The sequence below is a fragment of the Rosa rugosa genome, chromosome 3, assembly GCF_958449725.1.
Source record: "Rosa rugosa chromosome 3, drRosRugo1.1, whole genome shotgun sequence".
In the NCBI taxonomy this organism is placed as follows: Eukaryota; Viridiplantae; Streptophyta; class Magnoliopsida; order Rosales; family Rosaceae; genus Rosa; species Rosa rugosa.
This window is the reverse complement of record NC_084822.1, coordinates 56,441,559-56,459,623: the sequence shown is the minus strand read 5'-3', so window position 1 is coordinate 56,459,623 and position 18,065 is coordinate 56,441,559. Positions and strand designations below refer to the sequence as shown.

Sequence of the window (18,065 nt, the reverse complement as noted above, 5' to 3'; positions counted from 1 at the left end):
TGAATAAGAAAGAGAGATAGAAGAGAATGTGAAAGGCGTGGTCGTGCTCTGCAGCGTGTGCAGAAGCTCAATATATATCAGAGCTAGAAGTGCAGCCCTAGTTTCCTTCTTCAACAATGCTTTGAAAACCTTCCCTAGTTGCTTGAGGATTCCTTTAATTGGTGCTCAATTAAATGATTTTCAAACCTTGGTAATCTTGTCATAATCTTGTAGAATTATTCTAGAACTCTCCTTAATATTTGCAGCAGCAATAACCTTCCAGAAATGCACCCAAAATCCGTCCAAAGAAGATTTCTGCCAAACTGTCCTGTTTTGAATAGGAGTCAATTTCTGTCTCTGAAGCTTCCTTCTTGGACAAGGAACGACTTCTTTTGCCAAATTTCTAGATGGTTCTTGACTCCCACATGTTCTATCACTACAAAAAAGAATTCAATTGGCTTCACCAATTTGCGTCGGCGTGCAATTGCCGTCGCCAAAGCCTACTCTTTTGCGACGGCAAAACTTGACCGTCGCAATTGTGTAAAAGTTATGCAACGGTATTAATTTCCGTCGCCACTTGTGGTCGCCAACCCCTACGATTTACTTCGGCAAGAATTTGCCGTCGCAAGGTAAAACAATTGGCGACTGCAAAAAACTTGCCGTCACGTTATCCTAATTAACTCTGCTCCACCCTCTTTCGTCTTTCAGTTCTTTGAGCCCATAACTCCATCTCGATCTGATACCCCGATGATTACCCAGATATCCTCCTCGTCTCCTCCTCTTTCCATCACCTCCTTGAGCTATTTTCCTCTCTCGATCTACCAAATTCTGCAGAATACAACCGACGACTAAATGAACCGATTTAGGTCAACTCCATCGAGTTTATCAGGAGATCTACCAACCAGTCGTTCCTCTCAATGTCAAAAGCCTAATCTAATACATTTCACCTCACCCACCTGCAGCCCCAATCGGCTGCAACGTTCCCGAGTTCACCTATCTCTTCAAGGTATCATCTTCATGCTTCTACCTCTAATATATGGCATTTTGTTTACAATTTGCTAGGATTTGTAGCTCAAAATAGACATAGCTAGCTGCTCTTCATCCTGTCATAATAGAGGAAAAGATGAGATATAAGAGAAAAGAATAGACTAATAGAGGAAAAGAGGAGATCTCGGCGACAAGGTATTTCTGAGAATCGGATTTGTGGTTTTCAATGATAGATATCGATTGTTCAGAAAGTGGGTTGTTTTGTGTGCGAATTTCAAATCCAAAGATTCGTTATTTCAAAACAGATCTGAGGTAACAATGTTTAGAAAGAAATTTGCTTTTGTTTGTCAATTGATCTGTTTTTTTATTTGTATGTTTTTGCAGAGGAAGGTTGAAAAAGGGATTGAAATCGATAAGCTTCCAAAGTTTGAAGCTTTCATTTTGGTTAGATTTTAGAGGTTGTTTTTTTTTTTTGGCTGGAATTGGGTTTTGGGTTTGATTTGTTCTTTGGTCTTTCGTACAATTTTGAAACTTTAATTTGATAATTTTGTGAGTTCTTTCTTTTTTCAATTTCTATCTCTGAATTTGTGATTATTTATTTCTGAATTTGTGATTAATTTCTGTTTCTGTTTCTAATTGTATTAAAACAAAGAGTATGGTTGTTTCAAATGCTGTAGATACTGATAGATTTGATAGATTTTATGTTTAGATGTTTCAAACTGTTTTGGGTTTAGGACTTTGGGATCAGTTTGTACAGATTTGATCTCTTTCTTGGTTTTTTTTTTCAAAATAAATACAACATCCAGCATGTTCTTGAAATGGAAATCATATGAAAAATATGGTGATGATTGAATGAGATTATCATCCCAGGTCCAAATAGAATAAAAATAAATATTTTGATTCTAAGACTGACCCCTGCATCTTTAAACGAATGATGGTATGGGAAGACCAAGTCTGTCCTTCTAATTTGCTATCTTTCTTTGATTTTCTTCTCTCATTATCCCAGCGAGCTCACGACTCGATCTTCAATCATCCTTTCATTTGTTGGACCTCCATGGATAGCTTCACTCTGTTCTTATTCTTTTGACCCAGGTGAGTACTCTGCAGTGTTCATACTGTCATAGTCAAAATAGCTTTTGCTTTTTAACTTGACTGATTAGCTTTATTGTTGTTTGAATTAGCCATTGTATAAATCTGAGATCTTTTTTAAAAAGAAAACAGTTAGATATGATATGTTTGAAGAAAAAGGCCAGGGGGTCCAAAAAGTTTGGTTTTTAAATGTGGTTCTGACTAACTTTCATTTTCATTTTGGGTATTTTTGTCAGCCAAATTGCAGCGTTATTGATAGAGCATTCACAATCTGCATAAATAGTTGGAAGATTTAGCTATTTCTCATTTCTTTTGTGTGCTGGATTTGAATAGGGTATTTTTTTTTTCTCTGTAAATTTTCAATTCAGTTATGATTTATCGGTTGTGATACAAGCTTTGAAGAATTCATGTCAGTGAATTAACTATTCACTTACTATATAACTGTCTCATTCTCCAGTTGCACTATCTTGGGCTTAACAGAGAGTGGCGGTAGTGTGGTTTTTTTGCTGTTGGTTTTCTTGGGTGAACAAACTATTCTGCATTTCAATATTAGAGAAAAGTTAGAAGCAGAAGAGAGAATATATAAAAGCCAACAGGATCATGTACATATACCCTTGACCATGTGCAGGTGGCAGCACTATCTTGGGTTTGTTTTTCCTTCTAGCAACCAGATCATGTAGTATATGCATAAGGGTATTTGTACGTATATGATTTAATTATTTTCTCAAGTGAACCATCCTCTATTCTTACCTGTTTCGCATGATAGATTTGAGTTTGGTTTGAAGAGTAAGGATTGCAGCTTTGGAAATCCTGTATTTTGCTGTTCTGTTTTTTTTTTTGTCTTTTTTGATTGGAATCGTTAAAACATATTGGCATTTGATTGCAATGGTTTTATCAATTTTAGTAACTCTTAAAGTTCAATCAATTTTTGTGTTGATCAAGACAAAATCATACTGGTAGGTTTTAAGTAATTTTTATTTGTAATGCATCAATTAGTCTTTGCATTTCCTTGCACATGGTGCGTATTCTATTTGTTTCCTGTTGGACATGGATGCCTTCCCTTTTCTTTAGTCTGTTTTATTTTCTTTTTTCTCTTTTTTTTTTTTCGGAGTTAACTAATGGCAAATGAAATGTAGTTTTATCCCATCTCAGCTCTAATCAATGTCTCACATATTTGCAAGATAAATGAAGTGTTAGTTGTAATACAGCAATGCAATGCATGACAATTTCTATGTCATTATCATTCATATCTATTATGTATACCAAACCTAACTGTATCAGCGTGGTTGCTCACATACTTGCATCAATTTGAAATAAGAATTTGCTGTTGTAACAAAAATTCTTCTTCCTTATTTTTGTCATTTTTTTGTCTTTAGTTTTTGCTTTGGTTTACAGAAATATTGTATTGGCATTGCTTTCAGTAGTTATATAATGATGTTACAGTTATGTTTTCTTTTTACAGATTTTATGCAAAAGAGTCTACATATCATTTGGCTGCCACTGTTCCTTGGTCTACTGTTTAACGTTGTCTGCATCTTTCATTCTTATTCAGGTATGAACTTTCAATTTTTGTTAGCTCAGTTAGTGGTATAGTTTGCTTTCACTGTGTGCTGTTTTTCTACAAAATGCATTATATAACTATGTTCATTCAAGTAACTATGTTGCATTTTTGCAATTGCTTTTTGCTTTAGCTTCTGGGCACAGTTTCTACTGCCTATGCTTTCTGTTTTCAAAAAAGGCTCAGGGAGATTTTCCTTAAGCAGGATAATCTTATCTAAGGTATAATTGTTTATTGGCTTACTTGCTCTTTTCATAGTTAAGTATTGGATTCTCAAGCCATGGCTTTTGAGATGTTATTTCTGTCAAGTCTTAGAGGCATTAATTTTCATGATTATCTTTTGTTGAATAGGTCGTTTCCTTGCTGAGCTGACAAAGCAAGTGTTTTCTGATCTTTCTGCCAGTAAATATCAGGTGCTTTCATGCTCTGCTACTTTTGTATAGGTTTTAGTGGTTTTATTTCCCTTTTTTTTAATCATCAATTATGAAGAATGATAGACTGCTAGTGTGGATTAACGCTCCAACTATTAATTAATTCATACATACTTTAATTTCCCAATCTGTTGGATGTAAATACTAGTGTTTATAATAATTTAGATATCTGGATCAAGTTTAGGTTTCTGAATTATCCTTCCTTGCCTCTCTGAATGTTCATTGATATGGAACAAATGACCACTCCTCTCCATTCCTTCTTGTTTGTTTGTCTTTCTTATTTCTCTGCATGTCCAGATTGGCTCCTTGCCTGATGCTCTGTTTGTATACTGCAGATGGCTGAGCACAGAATATCAAAATATGGCAGGAAGCAAAGTGAGTGGGACCAAATGGCTAGTTGGATAGTGAACAATGAATTGTACAGTGAGAATGTTGTATGGTTGATACAGGTAAATGCAAGATTACCTTTCAGAAATAGGTCATATGAATTTGGGGGTTCTAGTAACAATGTTAGATTTAGGGTTTAGGATTCTGTAAAAACTTGAATTCTTATTATGCAATTTTTGTCTTCTTTCAGCTGCCACGGCTGTACAATATATACCAGGAAATGGGGATAGTCACATCATTTCAGAACATTCTTGACAATATCTTTATACCGCTGTTTGAGGTTAACATAAATCCAGATTCCCACCCGCTGTTGCAGGTTTTTCTGAAACAGGTTAGCCATCTCTTCGTTAAATTTTTTTTTATTGAACTTGTAGCTTAGTTAGGCTAATATACACGCTCAGTATTGAACTTGATTACTGGAAGCTACAATTTTGTTTTATTGTTTGCTTCTGAGTTTTAATTGGATATGAGACAGAACTATTCAAGGAAAAGGGAGGTTTTCTCTTAGAAGATTTAAGAATCGTAGCCAACTTTTTAAGATTAGAGAATTGTCTTCATATTCTTCGAAATTAAAGTTATCTTAGGTATATTTCTGGTTTCCCCTGCACTTTATCTTGCTTTAGAGTCCTCTATTCATCTGACTATGTGATTGTGTCATGCAGATGCGGTTCATGATGTGTCTCAGCATATGGAAGAGGTGAGCCATGATATTTTTATAGGAACTGAGCTACCAGAAACCAATCACATGGGCCTCTTTGCCATTAACTTTTTTGGGACATATTGTGCTCAGAGCATTAGAACCAAATGATAGATAATTGAATGTAATTTGAATTATGCTAATTTCATTATGCAGGATGGTCTGGTAATTTGTTTGGGTAAATTTTCTCAAATTCCTTTTAGATTAATAGGCATGGCTTAATTATTGTTGTACCTATAGCTTTGTAGTTGCTTCTACATTTGCAAGGCAAAAATTATTTCTGGAAAGAAGTTTCTGAAGAAAACTGTATGTATTTTTTTTTCTCTGTCTTTTAAGACTGATATCTAGGTAGCTTACTCTACTGCTAGGAAAAAGATGATGTAGGCCATCATTTACTGCCAATAAACCTTGCCTTAAGAATAAGGATGACTGAGATAACCTCTTTAAAAGTTTTGCCTTTTCTTGGATTTCTTTTTCATGCAACTGATGTATTATTGTTACTGGTCTCCAGCTTTTTGGTCTCTAATGCCTCCTGATCAAGGTAGAATATATGCCCCAGTTGAGCTTTCGTCTTCTTTGTCATTTAGGTCAGTTCACGTCACTATATTTGAACTGTGGTTATCTGGCTTATAGTACAACTGCTGTATGTACGATGCCTTTTATATTTCTCAATTGTACTTATGTAATCTCTCACGTTAGACATCTTACCTGTCCGATTGTCAAACTAGCTAGTTAATTAAGTGCTCAATCTAAAGATTGTCTACTTATGTATATTCCAAGTTCGAAAACATATCTTTTTTCTTGTCTGGACATTATTCCGCCATGTTAAAAGAAAAACCTTAGTTATGACTCTTCATCACATCTTGGTGTTTTTGATTTTGATGAAGAGACTTAACCAATTTGGTAATTGGTTTTTCCATACATATGACTTTGTCTAAATTATTTTTTATTGTTTTTGGTTACAGGTTCTTTGTATTATAATCTCTGTGTTCGATCTGTGGCATTTGTCTTCCTCTTACCATAAGCTCTATCTACTATGTTTTGATTCCAGGTAAGGCTCCTCTTTTCGTTATATTGTTGTCAATGACAATATTTGGTTGTAAATGTAGTGGAAAGTTATGCCCTTGATCTTTCTCTGTTGATATAAAATCTATGACAGAAATTCTATAATTCTTATTATTATTTTTATTACTCAATGTCTTCTCCAAAGTAATGAGGCTCCCTTATTGTGCATGTGTTTTATGAATTTGCATATACCTGTGCACATTGGATTAATTAGATGTTAATCTAATATACATACTGTATCATTATGTGATAGGTTCAAGATGCATCCAGTGGCCATGAAATTAGAAGGGAGTCCATAGGAGGAGTTCATCCAGATTCAACTAGTGATCAAGAATTTGAGCACGCTCCAGTACTCACCAAGCCCTCTAGTTAATGATAAATAGTATTGTGGTCAAGTCTGCTTTTGAACAATATTAAGTTTGGGAATGTTTCTTCCAGAGTTTCAGTTATCTAGTATGGTAGATTCTTAGTAGATTCGTATAATTATGAAAGACTGGTTTGTTTGGTTAATTTCAATTTATACTTGGTAATGAAATATAACTTGGCACTTATCAGTTGTGAGATAGCTATGAATGAAAGGATTATTTTGGTGCTTTATATTGTTTTACTATATCTTTTGATTGTGTGTAAAATGGCAGAAAAAATTGGGTGGTCAATTGGTTGTCGCTAAAGCTTCATATGGACAATACTTGAGGTGGCGACGGCAATGACGCCGTCGCAATTAATTTCACTTGGGGTGGAGGGAAAATTTCATTAAAAAAAAATTAGTTTATTGCAAGCGATGGCATCTGCCGTAGCAAATAGGTTACTTGCGACGGCGTTCTCAGTCGCTACATGCCGTCGCCAAATAAGCGACCAAATCATTGCTACGCTCGTTGCCGTCGCTAAATACGGTTGCGACGGCATTTTGCCGTAGCCATGAGCAATGGCGACGCCACCAACGACAACGGCGTAATTGCCGTCGCCTAGCCGTCGCCATTGGTCTTTTGCGACGGCAAATATACTTTTCGCGACGGCACAAAGCCGTGGCCAAATGAATTTTTTTTTGTAGTGTATGACATCACATCTTCTAGAATGATCAATAACCTTCTGAAAAAACTCCAAGAAAGTCGCCGGAAAAGATCTCCCAAAAAGCTTCGTGAAAAGCTGACAGTTTCTGCTTTATCGGGAAGCCTACTTTGACTTTGATTTCCTGCTGCCTCGTTGACGCTTATGACCAGTTCTTTAGCTGTAGTTGAAGTATAACATCATTTATTTAAGGATCGCTGGCCCTTTCTGCAAAGGTGCAGCTGGAAACATACGATAATTGCTCCCCAAAACAGTTCCCAGAAAGCTGATTCTGAAACTGCAGTTTTCTGCTTTGCAGCAACTGTTTTGCACAACGATTTCCATGGACTTCCCTTGTAATTTCTGGCCAAATGGTTGATCAATTTTGGTCCTCTGCATCAGTACTTCATGATACATGGCTTCGTTACTCCCTTTAAGCTCCTATTTCTCTTGAATCACTCCACGAACTACCTAAAACAAAAATAAAGTTAAAACAGACTTTTTAAAGGAAATAGCTAAGAAAAGTGTAAAGTATTGCACATTATATTCGTCGCATTTATGCTCCTATCATTACATTAGGTAAAACTGTTCTGTACACACTTCAGGAATATAGTTCCTATTGCTAATAGGTTTAGGAAAAACCTTTATGGGAAGGAGCCAAAACTAAAGCCTATATATAGGACTACTTGGTCCCTGCTCTAGCTATCAGCAACCATCATCAATTGAGAATTCATAATCTCTGCCCATTGGAGACTCTCACTAAAGGATAGCTCAGAGGATAACAAACCAAGTACATCAGCTCACAAATTCAAATTGTTGTCTTCAACAATGGCTGCGGCTCCAGGTAAATTTATGTATTCTTATATTGAGCACAATGATCATATGCATGCTTTCCAGTTTTCAACTTATATTTAGTGCTAACGGTATGTGCTAAGTATATCTACAACGATTTCTGAATAAAAGCCGTTGTACTTTATTAAGTTCAACATCGGTGAAGTACCGTTGTGGAGTGAAGTGTTAAAAGACAACACTCACCTAAACAACGAAAAAATATTTTTTCAGACAACGGTGCGGAACCGTTATCTATTTTTGATTTTGTACTAGTGCTGGAAGCCTTGTGCAAACCACGCCCTTTGATGCAGAGGCTTTAATATGGAAATTAATTAGGATATGAAAATCGAACAAACTCAAAAAATCATTCATACGTCATACGTGTGTTGTAATTTGTAACTGAACAATATTCATATCATACAATTCAATCATTGTCTAAGAGGAATGTATATAATGGTTTAATCAGGTCGAAATGTCTTGTAATAATAGCAGTTAGTACATTCACTACTACAAATATGGGCTCTACTAGGACACCCAATAAGGACATAGTTTTATTGAGGTGTCCTAATAACCTTGAGAGGACGAGTTAAACAAAACAGGAGCAGCCCCGCCCATTTTTTTCGCCAAAAGTTAAAATTTTCAATTTTTGTTTTCCCACACACATTTTATTTGACCACTCTCTCACTCTCTCTCATCTGCATCTCTTCCTCGCTGAATGAACCAAACCAAATTGAAGCTCAGATTCTTTAGCTCTGAGGAAAACAAATTCACTCACCACAGATGGGTGATTCTCTCTCCTTCTCGATCTGTCTCTCGCCTTTTCTTCTGGTCAGATTTGTATGCTTTAGTTCATGATTAGAAATGCCTTATTTCTCTCAAACCCTCATTTTCTCCCACAAACCCTCTTTCCCTTTCTCACCGATCTCAAAATCACCCACCAAATTAAGTTTCGAAGAACTTGGTGGCCACTGGGTTGACCTGGATTCAAGGATTATTTGCTTTGGGTATCTCAATTTAGTCTCATCTCTTGTCGAACCCGATTCAACTCGATGCTTCAAATTTTCAACAGCCAGGTTTCTCGTGTCAGGCTCGTCCGAGCGGCGTGTGGAAGCACTTGATCGAAGCAGCAGTAGCAACATGTTCCCCTCCACCTCTGTCGCCAATTTGGTGAACATGGTATGTAATGTCTTCTGGTCTTGAGAATCTTTTCCTTCTATAAACTTGCAATGTTGCATGTGGTTGTTGAAATTTGGGTATGTGACCCCTTTTTTTTTTTTTAGTTAGGTGCGGGATACCAGGGTAGGCTTTACCCTTCCAGGGGTTGATGTTGATGAATGAGATATCCAAGCTAGGGGTGAGCATTCCCTTTGTTGTGTTACAGTTTGGCCTCTAATAGAAATTTTGTTGCTTCTGAATTTACTAGCAAAGGCTCCTTTGATATAGAAACTCCCGTCCCACAGTTTGCAAGTTTGGTATAGAAACTCCTTTGATATACTAGCAAAGACTCCTTTGATATAGAAACTCCCGTCCCACAGTTTGGCCTCTATGTTCATGCTTATATGTTTCTTTAAGTTTAGCTGCATTATGTCACACGAGCAGTACATAAATCAAACTAATGTTGACTGGTGGTCACTTTCCCCTTTATCATATAGGAGTCACTTTCCCCTTTAAGTTTAGCTGCATTATGTCTACTGGTGGTCACTTTCCCCTTTATCATATAGGAGTTACTTTGTAGGGTAACTTACTTTGTCTGATCACTTACATAATGTTGGAAATTCAAAGCTTTTCCCCTAAAGAGCTACTGTTGGAAATTGGTATAGGGACTGGTCCTAGTTTTATTTTGTGTTGTCTATTGAGTTGTATATTTAATTTTTGCTTACAATGGCCTGCTTTTGTAACTGATTTCCATGTTGCAGGATTGAATTTTTTTTTTTTTTTTGGTTGCAGGATTTTGGTTTGGGTACACTTGTGACTATCTTGTGGATTTTCTTATTGCAGGTAATTGCTTTACTTCCTGCATCGTCTTAAAATGTAGATGTTTTTCAACTGATTTTTGCTATTTGTTATTGGTTGCGCTATTAGTAGTGAGATTGTTTTCATACAAAGCCTGCATCATATAGCATTGCTGTTTTCATGGACATGTCATGTTGGGAGACCATTGATTAGTTTTCCTCAGGTATCTTTCATTCCTTCCAATAATTTTGTTGACTTGATTAGTTTAAACTTGATACACGTACCGATATGATTGAATTGAACTAATCTGAAAACTACTTTGTAGTTCAGATTCCCCCACAACTGTACAATGCTTTTATGGTTGCATTAGAGAAAGGAAACATAAGTATTACTGGTTGTGACCTATTAGAAATGTAGTACATTAGCTCTATTAGTTTTGTATCTCGATCCTTTAATAATTGTATGCATGTAGTGCTTATGTTTTTTAGTGCAGATACATTGTATAAATTATCTAAATCTCTGTTTATTGGCTTGTTTGTTTAGGTTCTGATTTTGGCAAGGACAAATCATTGGAGTTCCTGTAGCTCTGGATCTATTGAAGGTTGATAGAACATATCTAATGAGAAAATTAGTATAGTAGTTACATATCTAACGACTGCTAGATATCTGTTGGTTGATCTTTTACTGGTTTTTCTTCATTCATTTTCTCTTACTTGACCTGTAGAACTCAATCCATTTGCAAGTATGGATAAGCATTTTGTTTTTTTTATTTTTATTTTTTATTCCATTTCTTCAGGCTTGGAGGAGCACTAGAGATTTGTGCGTACATGTTTGAACTCTACAGGTTAGGCTATTAGTTTCAGACTTTCAGTTATGTTAGTTTGCTTGTTTTGATTTCTCATACGCTTGTGCCTTGACTTAAACTACAAGATTGTTTTGTCAATTTCTCAGCTATAGGTCATACACACCAAAGAAAAGTGTGTTTAGACCTATGATGCACGGAAACGCCAAAATGCCCTCGTTTCCCGTTTCGGAACCGGAAACGGGTTGGAAACGCTCGGAAACGCGGATCCGGATTTGGAAACGGGTTGGAAACGTACGTATCCAATGTGGAAACGCCAGCAAGTAAATAAATAGGAAACGTGGGGTAATACTGACTTTTTACTCTGCAAAAATTGAAAAAAAAAAAAAAAAAAAAACAATCAAAAGACCTAGACGCGACCTCAGACCGTCGTTTCTCTTCAGATCGAGATAGACGCGACCTCAGACCCTCGTTTCTCTTCAGATCGAGATCGTTTCGCCCAGTTCGGTCGGACGAAGGAGGAAGGGAGATCGTTTCTCTTCTGCTCGGACGAAGGAGGAAGGACGAGACCCAGTTCCTCTTCTGATCGTTTCTCTTCCGGACGAGACCAGTTCGGTCGGACGAAGGAGGAAGGGAGATTGTTTCTCTTCTGATCGTTTCTCTTCTGCTCGGACGAAGGAGGAAGGACGAGACCCAGTTCCTCTTCGTTTCTCTTTTGCTCGGACGAGACCCGGTTCGGTCGTTCCTCTGCTCGGAATCTTTTCTGCTCAAGACCGCTTCAGGTATGTTTGTTCTGCTCTTCTTCTCATATTTGTTCTTCAATTTCTTCAATTTGGAGCATGGAGCTGTGGAGCTTGTTCTGAACTTCTGATATTGTTATGCGATGTGTGTATACTATGAGATATTGTTATGCGATGTGTGTATACTATGGGCTATGGGCTAGTTCTGATAACGTTACACACTTACACTGTATAGCAGCAACTATGGGCTACATAGTTCTTAATTTCTTATTGGTGTAACGTTGAGAATGGGGATTAGAAGCAATATTGCTTTATTGTTTTGGCTGAGCTTATCTGCTAATTGGGTCTACAAGTCTAAATATTGGCTTAATTTCTTATTGGTGTAACGTTGAGAATGGGGATTAGAATATAGTAATTGAATTGTGTATTTTTCAGGAACCATGAGCAGCGGAGGAACACCTCCTATTAGTTCTAGTGCCGGGGGTTTTGTTTGAAGATGAAGACCTTGAGGATGTTGTCCAAGTTGAATGAAGTTGATGGTTGTTGACTTGTTATTAGTGGTGTTAACCTTTTATTTGACCCTTTGGATTGATAATGTTTGATTGTCATAAACTAGTAATTTCTAATTTGTTTATGTTTCATATTTTTTTTTTCTTCTAATTATATATATATATATATATATATATATATATATATATATATATATATAATTGGCGTTTCCTTCACGTTTCCGTTTCCTATTACATTTAAGATTTGCCGTTTCCACGTTTCCGATCGTTTCGTATCCGGAAACTCGTACCCGTTTCCGTGCTTCTTAGGTTTAGACTCAGGGGACACTATTCAAAATGGTGTCTGCTGCCCCCTTTTGTTGTAGTGGTTACGTGCATTGTGGGATCAATGGTTATTGTAATCCATGTGCCTTAGGAGCATACTCTGAGTTCTATACATGAAATATGGACTATTGCAACTCAACCAGGTTTATGACTTTGTACTCCCTTTGGTTTCTATCTTCAATACTAGTTTGTCATAAAACTTTAGTGGTTTTTTATTAACACTTGTTTTTGTTTTCTTTTTCTACCAACGACCTTTCTAATGTACGTTGGTGCTTCACTTTCTCTAGTGTTAGTTTTGGATCTGCATTTTGAACCTCGCTATGGGCTAACAAACATACTAGTCTACTTGGGAATCTGTTATTTGATGGGTTGACTTGCGGTATCCTTCTCTTGTTCCTTTATGTCTCGTGTGTTGTTTAGATGCTTATCTGTGTAGCTGTGGTTGTAAATGATAAAATCGTGCAAGCAAGCTCTAGCTTCATCTTTGTTAATTTCATTTAATTGTTTTTAATATATTCTATATATGCATATTCTGTTTATGTCTCATGATCATACCACCCCTTCATGAATTAATTTTGTTTAATCATGCCACCGATTCATGAAAAGGCTTAATTATGTTTTTTGTCTTCATATTTTGCTTTCAAGCTTCTGGACATGACCTATGTATTATATATGATTGATTATGTCATGCACCTAGTTATGATGGGATACAACATATATATCTTTGTTTAGATGTAAATCTTGTACGTTATGTTGTTATTGTTTTGTATAGATGCTTTTCATGTGAGACAATTTGTAATTGTCAAATCTAATTAGAGGCTTGACTTCAGCTGCCAAATGATTGGCATATGGCAACGACATCATGTATTTCTTTCCTTGTAGACTAATATTAATTTAGTGCTTTTAGATTACTCTTGCACAATGATATTAGTGTTTTAGTTAGTAGGTTCAGAGTTGAATATATTTGTTAAATCTTTATTTCTGAGATTGTCTTTTTGACGATGTATTATATGATTGCAGATATGATTGCAAGGTGATGGGAGGTTCACGTACAATCTTGTTGCAAGGGAAGGAGAGGGCTGGAAATTCTGAGACATTGAGTCTATAGTGTCGAAAACTAGGAAGTGACATTATTTTGACTGAAAAGGTTAGAAAGTTTTATCTTTCATATAAATATATAAATTTAGATACACATGTATACATGAATACTGGGCTCAATTATATGTAATAGTATTTTTGCTTAGTTGTGCATGCTTACTGAGCTGCTTCTTTTTTTAGTGCAATATCCACTATAATGCATGTGATATATATCTATTGATCATTTCAGTTCAAGGGAAAAGACATTTACTCTCAAGAAGGGATTGATGTAGTTCCAGTAGGGTGGGCAAAGCAGATTGATGGATATATCCAAGATTAGCATGCATATGCAGATTTCTTATTTGTGGTATTATGAAGTTATATAAATTTGAAGTCTACTTAGTGTAGCAGCTAGCAGCTAGCAATTTTGAATTAAATTTGTCGACTATTTACAGAACTGAGGACAAATGTGTGTCCTATTATATGGAACTCTTTATATCCTCTTATGGATTTAAGGACTCTATTTTCAGATTTTTGAGGACACAAATTGTGTGTCCTAGTATAGAAAAGAGGACACATATGTAAAGTATTTTTTGTGTCATATAGATTTAAGGACTCCATTTCCAGAGCTTTTAGGACACAAATATTTGTGTGTCCTCGTATAGAAAAGAGGACACTTATTTGATAATATAAGGATGCCATTTAGGTGTCCTCTCATAGATATAAGGACACCACATCCAAAGCTATTAGGACACATAAACTGTGTCCTCGTATAGATAAGAGGACACATTTCCAGTGTCCTTGTTTGGGACTTATGATAACTCCTGGATAGAGGACTCTTTTTTAAAGAGTCCTTGTATGTATTTAAGGTCACGGTTTCAATGTCTTTAAATCATGTTATTGTAGTAGTGATTCTTAGAGGTAAGACATTTTCTACCCAATATCAGAGTCCTGTGTCGAAATGCCTTGATAGCCTATGGCATCAATTTTTGTAAATACAAGACAAACAAATCGTGCCTCAACATAATTTCCAAAATTTTTGGATTGGCGAATCTTCCAGATATCTTAAAAGCATCACTTGAGTAATAGATGATTGCCGGTCACCCGATATCAATAAAAATTAAAAAATGGCAATGGTCTACTTAATCAAGTAGAGCTAAATGTGGAAGTGTTTATATAAAGGACCAAAGATAATGATATACTGAATGTCTGATCACGTTTAGTCCATTTTCCAGACTTACCAAAAAGAACCAACCTTTCAAACAAAATGGGAGATTCACTATGGTTCAGTGCTTTAGCTTTCATCATCTTCATCACTCTCATATACAAGCTCTTCATATCCAATAGACAAAAATACCACAACCTTCCCCCAAGCCCGCCCTCACTTCCGATCATCGGCCACCTCCATCTCCTAAAACAGCCAGCTCACCGAACCCTCCAAGCTCTCTCGGAAAACTACGGCAAAGTCCTCCTCCTCCGGTGGGGCTCACGTAAAGTCCTCCTCCTCACCTCCCCTTCCGCCGCAGAAGAATGCTTCACCAAAAACGACATCGTCTTCACCAATCGCCCCCGCTTGTTGGGCGGGAAAGTCTTCCACTACGACTACACCACCGTCTCCTTCGCACCCTACGGCGACCTCTGGCGCAACATCCGCCGCGTCATGACGCTCGAGCTCTTCTCTTCCTCTCGTCTCGCGGTGTTTCAAACCGTCAGACAGGAAGAAGTCCGGGTGGTGCTGGATCAGATCATGAGGAGAAGCAGCAACGATAATGGGATGAGAAAGGTGGATCTAAAGACCAAGTTCTTGGAACTCTCGTTCAATGCGATGACGATGACGATGGTGGGGAGGAGGTTCTACGGCGAAGATGTGGTGGACCAGGCCGAGGCTAAGAATCTCAGGGAGGTCATTAGGGAAGGTGTGGAGCTATCTGCATCGACAAACTTGGGGGACTTTTTGCCGTTCATGCAGTGGATGGATGTTACCGGATTGGAGAAGAAGATGGTGGGGTTGATGCGGAGGATGGACAAGTTCTTGTAAGGTTTGCTCGACGAGCGTCGGAAAATCATGGCAGTCGAGTCTGACGGTATAGATCAGGTTAAGAGTAAGTTGATGATTGATAACTTATTGTCACTGCAAGAAACAGAAGAGAAATACTACACCGACGATATCATCAAGGGCATCATTATGGTACGTAACTGGCTTAATTTCATTAATTTCTTATCTGAAACGTAGTGGTGGTGAGAAACTTGAATTCCCACCTTTGACTATCTTTATTTACCCACTGCATGCAAGTCATTAATCAAACTTGATCCAAAGGCTAGGAAATTGACAACATCTCTTCACCATTCATTGGTTGTTTAAGTCTAGTTGTTCAAATATCCTTGTCATGAGTCATGTCGTGCATAAATTTGGATGGGTAGATAGATGCTACACAACCAACAAGGGTTGGCAGGATTGGCAAAAGTAAGGTTCTTGCCTTGGTTGGCACCCCCATCCAAGGTTCGAACCCCAGAGTTGTTAATTTATCCTTTGTTGGTAGGTTGCTGAGTGCCGGGGTCTTGCGGGACTCATGTGAACGCTGGTGAAACGTGCCAAATTCACGGGTGTCTAAGTCCATCGAGGCTTGATTGTGGATGCCTGCGAGTCCTACCACCTGACCACTTCAGTGTGGTAGTGTGGGCTTTGGGACGTTGCGGGGTCTGTCTACTCCCAATTGTAACCGGTTCGGGGCCCAGATGTTAGTTGGGCTCCTGCCAAGGCCTGCCTCGGGTAATCGGGGCAAACGGTCGATCATAAAGTTCCTGGGCCGGGGGACCTGCCTCCCCCCTCCCAAATACTAGTTGTCAAAAAAAAAAAAGATAGATGCTACACAATTAGAAATTGGCTTCTCTGCTATAACTATAATTTGCTAGAAAAAAAAAGTGCATCATCTGGCCCTTAAAACTTCTTGATGTTTCTTGATGTGGCATCAGCTGACCCTTAAAACTATATCTGATGGTTGTGATAGAATCCAAGCAAATTATAGCATGTCATATTATAGCAGAGAAGCCAACTCCACACAATTATGGTATTAAATGTTGAGATAGGGTTAGATTATTTTGCCCGCAGCTGTCTGAATCCCATATTCTGCACCGGCCAAACCCAAGAAGGAATAATCGAAATTATGCATATAGAAATGTAGCTCCAAAGGTACGTAAGAGACAGTTATAATTAGAGATACTAATTAAACATGTTTGACCTAGCAAAGTTTCAATATCTTATGTGTTATACTCAAGATAATTAATTTGATTCAACTATATGTAACAGTAGGTGGTACATCATATTCATGGACCATATGCAACACTAGATGATTAATTTGATTCAACCATATTCATGGTTTGGTAATGTGTTTTTTTGATCTCATGTCCTCCCATTTGATGTTGCTCTCTCTTTCATTTAATAAATTTTTCTTTGCAAAATGCAAAATGCAAAAAAAAAAAAAACAGTAGCTGCTACAACATTCAATAAGACACTTAAAGCATTTGTCTATAATTCTAGTTCATTCTCTTATAGAGACCATAATTAATATGGACAAACACGAGTCCTCAATGCTACTGGCGCGGGGCAATGATTTAATATTGCTCAAAGCAGGAAATTTTATTTTCTTTTGGAACTACTTACGGTAACATCATTTACTCGAATCTATTTGTTGTGAATCCTGTTAATGTTAATAGTAGATATAAACATGCATGTCTAATTACACATGAGCAAAGCTAGCTAGTAAAGCATGCATCAAAATCGCTACTAACTGCTTTAAGTGTAGGTATTGCTGGTGGCGGGGACTGACACGGCATCAACGACAATGGAATGGGCAATGGCTCTATTGCTAAACCATCCAGAAAGGATGAACAAAGTACGAGCTGAGATAGACGCAAAGGTTGGAGAAGATCGTCTATTGAATGAGCAAGACTTGCCGAAGTTGAATTACTTGCAAAATGTGATCACGGAGGCACTTCGCTTGTACCCACCTGTTCCGCTCCTAGTGCCTCGTGAAGCTTCCGAAGATTGTGTGGTTGGGGGATTCGATGTTCCACGTGGCACGATGCTAGTGATTAATGCATGGGCCATTCACAGAGACCCCGAGTTTTGGGAGGACCCGACAGAATTCAAGCCGGAGAGGTTTGAGGGATGGAGCGGTGAAGGTGGCGAGGGATATAAGGTAGTCCCGTTCGGTGCTGGAAGACGAGGTTGTCCCGGGGATGTTCTAGCCAAACGGTTTATTGCATTGGCACTAGGAACCTTGGTTCAGTCGTTTGAGTGGGGGAGGATTAGTGAAGAGAAAGTGGACATGAGTGAAGGGTTGGGTCTTACAATGCCAAGGATCCATCCCTTGGAGGCTTTGTGCAAACCACGCCCTGTTATTGAGGCTTTAATGTAAACGTACCACGAGAAAGTCCCATTTAAAGGCCGAAATGCTAAATTCTACGTACATGTGTCCTGCATAACCTGTAATTTTTATTATGTATGAATAAAACTACGTTAAGAGCTTTCATTTAATTAGAGCGAAACTTCTATTTAGGTACTCCACTGAGTTATTAAGCTATAGTGT

General features: G+C 37.6%; 2 long non-coding RNA genes and 1 pseudogene across 15 annotated transcripts; all 3 read left to right on the top strand.

Annotated features, from left to right (window-relative positions):
* The first annotated feature begins 625 nt into the window (after nucleotides 1–625).
* LOC133740821 (uncharacterized) lies at nucleotides 626–6,790 on the top strand. 14 transcript variants are annotated; one of them, XR_009861441.1, is made up of 14 exons: nucleotides 626–985; nucleotides 1,351–1,410; nucleotides 1,973–2,058; nucleotides 2,292–2,389; nucleotides 2,513–2,683; nucleotides 3,518–3,607; nucleotides 3,747–3,834; nucleotides 3,965–4,026; nucleotides 4,380–4,493; nucleotides 4,622–4,762; nucleotides 5,094–5,128; nucleotides 5,640–5,715; nucleotides 6,094–6,179; nucleotides 6,447–6,790. It is a non-coding gene; the product is annotated as an uncharacterized LOC133740821 (long non-coding RNA). The 14 variants fall into 14 exon arrangements; XR_009861434.1 differs by having other exon boundaries at nucleotides 1,351–1,424; XR_009861435.1 differs by having other exon boundaries at nucleotides 1,351–1,424; nucleotides 2,513–2,701.
* A 3,207-nt stretch (nucleotides 6,791–9,997) lies between these two features.
* On the top strand, nucleotides 9,998–13,908 carry LOC133735799 (uncharacterized). Its single transcript, XR_009859265.1, has 5 exons — nucleotides 9,998–10,069; nucleotides 10,568–10,625; nucleotides 10,821–10,868; nucleotides 13,420–13,546; nucleotides 13,727–13,908. It is a non-coding gene; the product is annotated as an uncharacterized LOC133735799 (long non-coding RNA).
* Nucleotides 13,909–14,591: 683 nt separating this feature from the next.
* On the top strand, nucleotides 14,592–18,036 carry LOC133739053 (cytochrome P450 81Q32-like; annotated as a pseudogene).
* The last annotated feature ends 29 nt before the right edge of the window (nucleotides 18,037–18,065 follow it).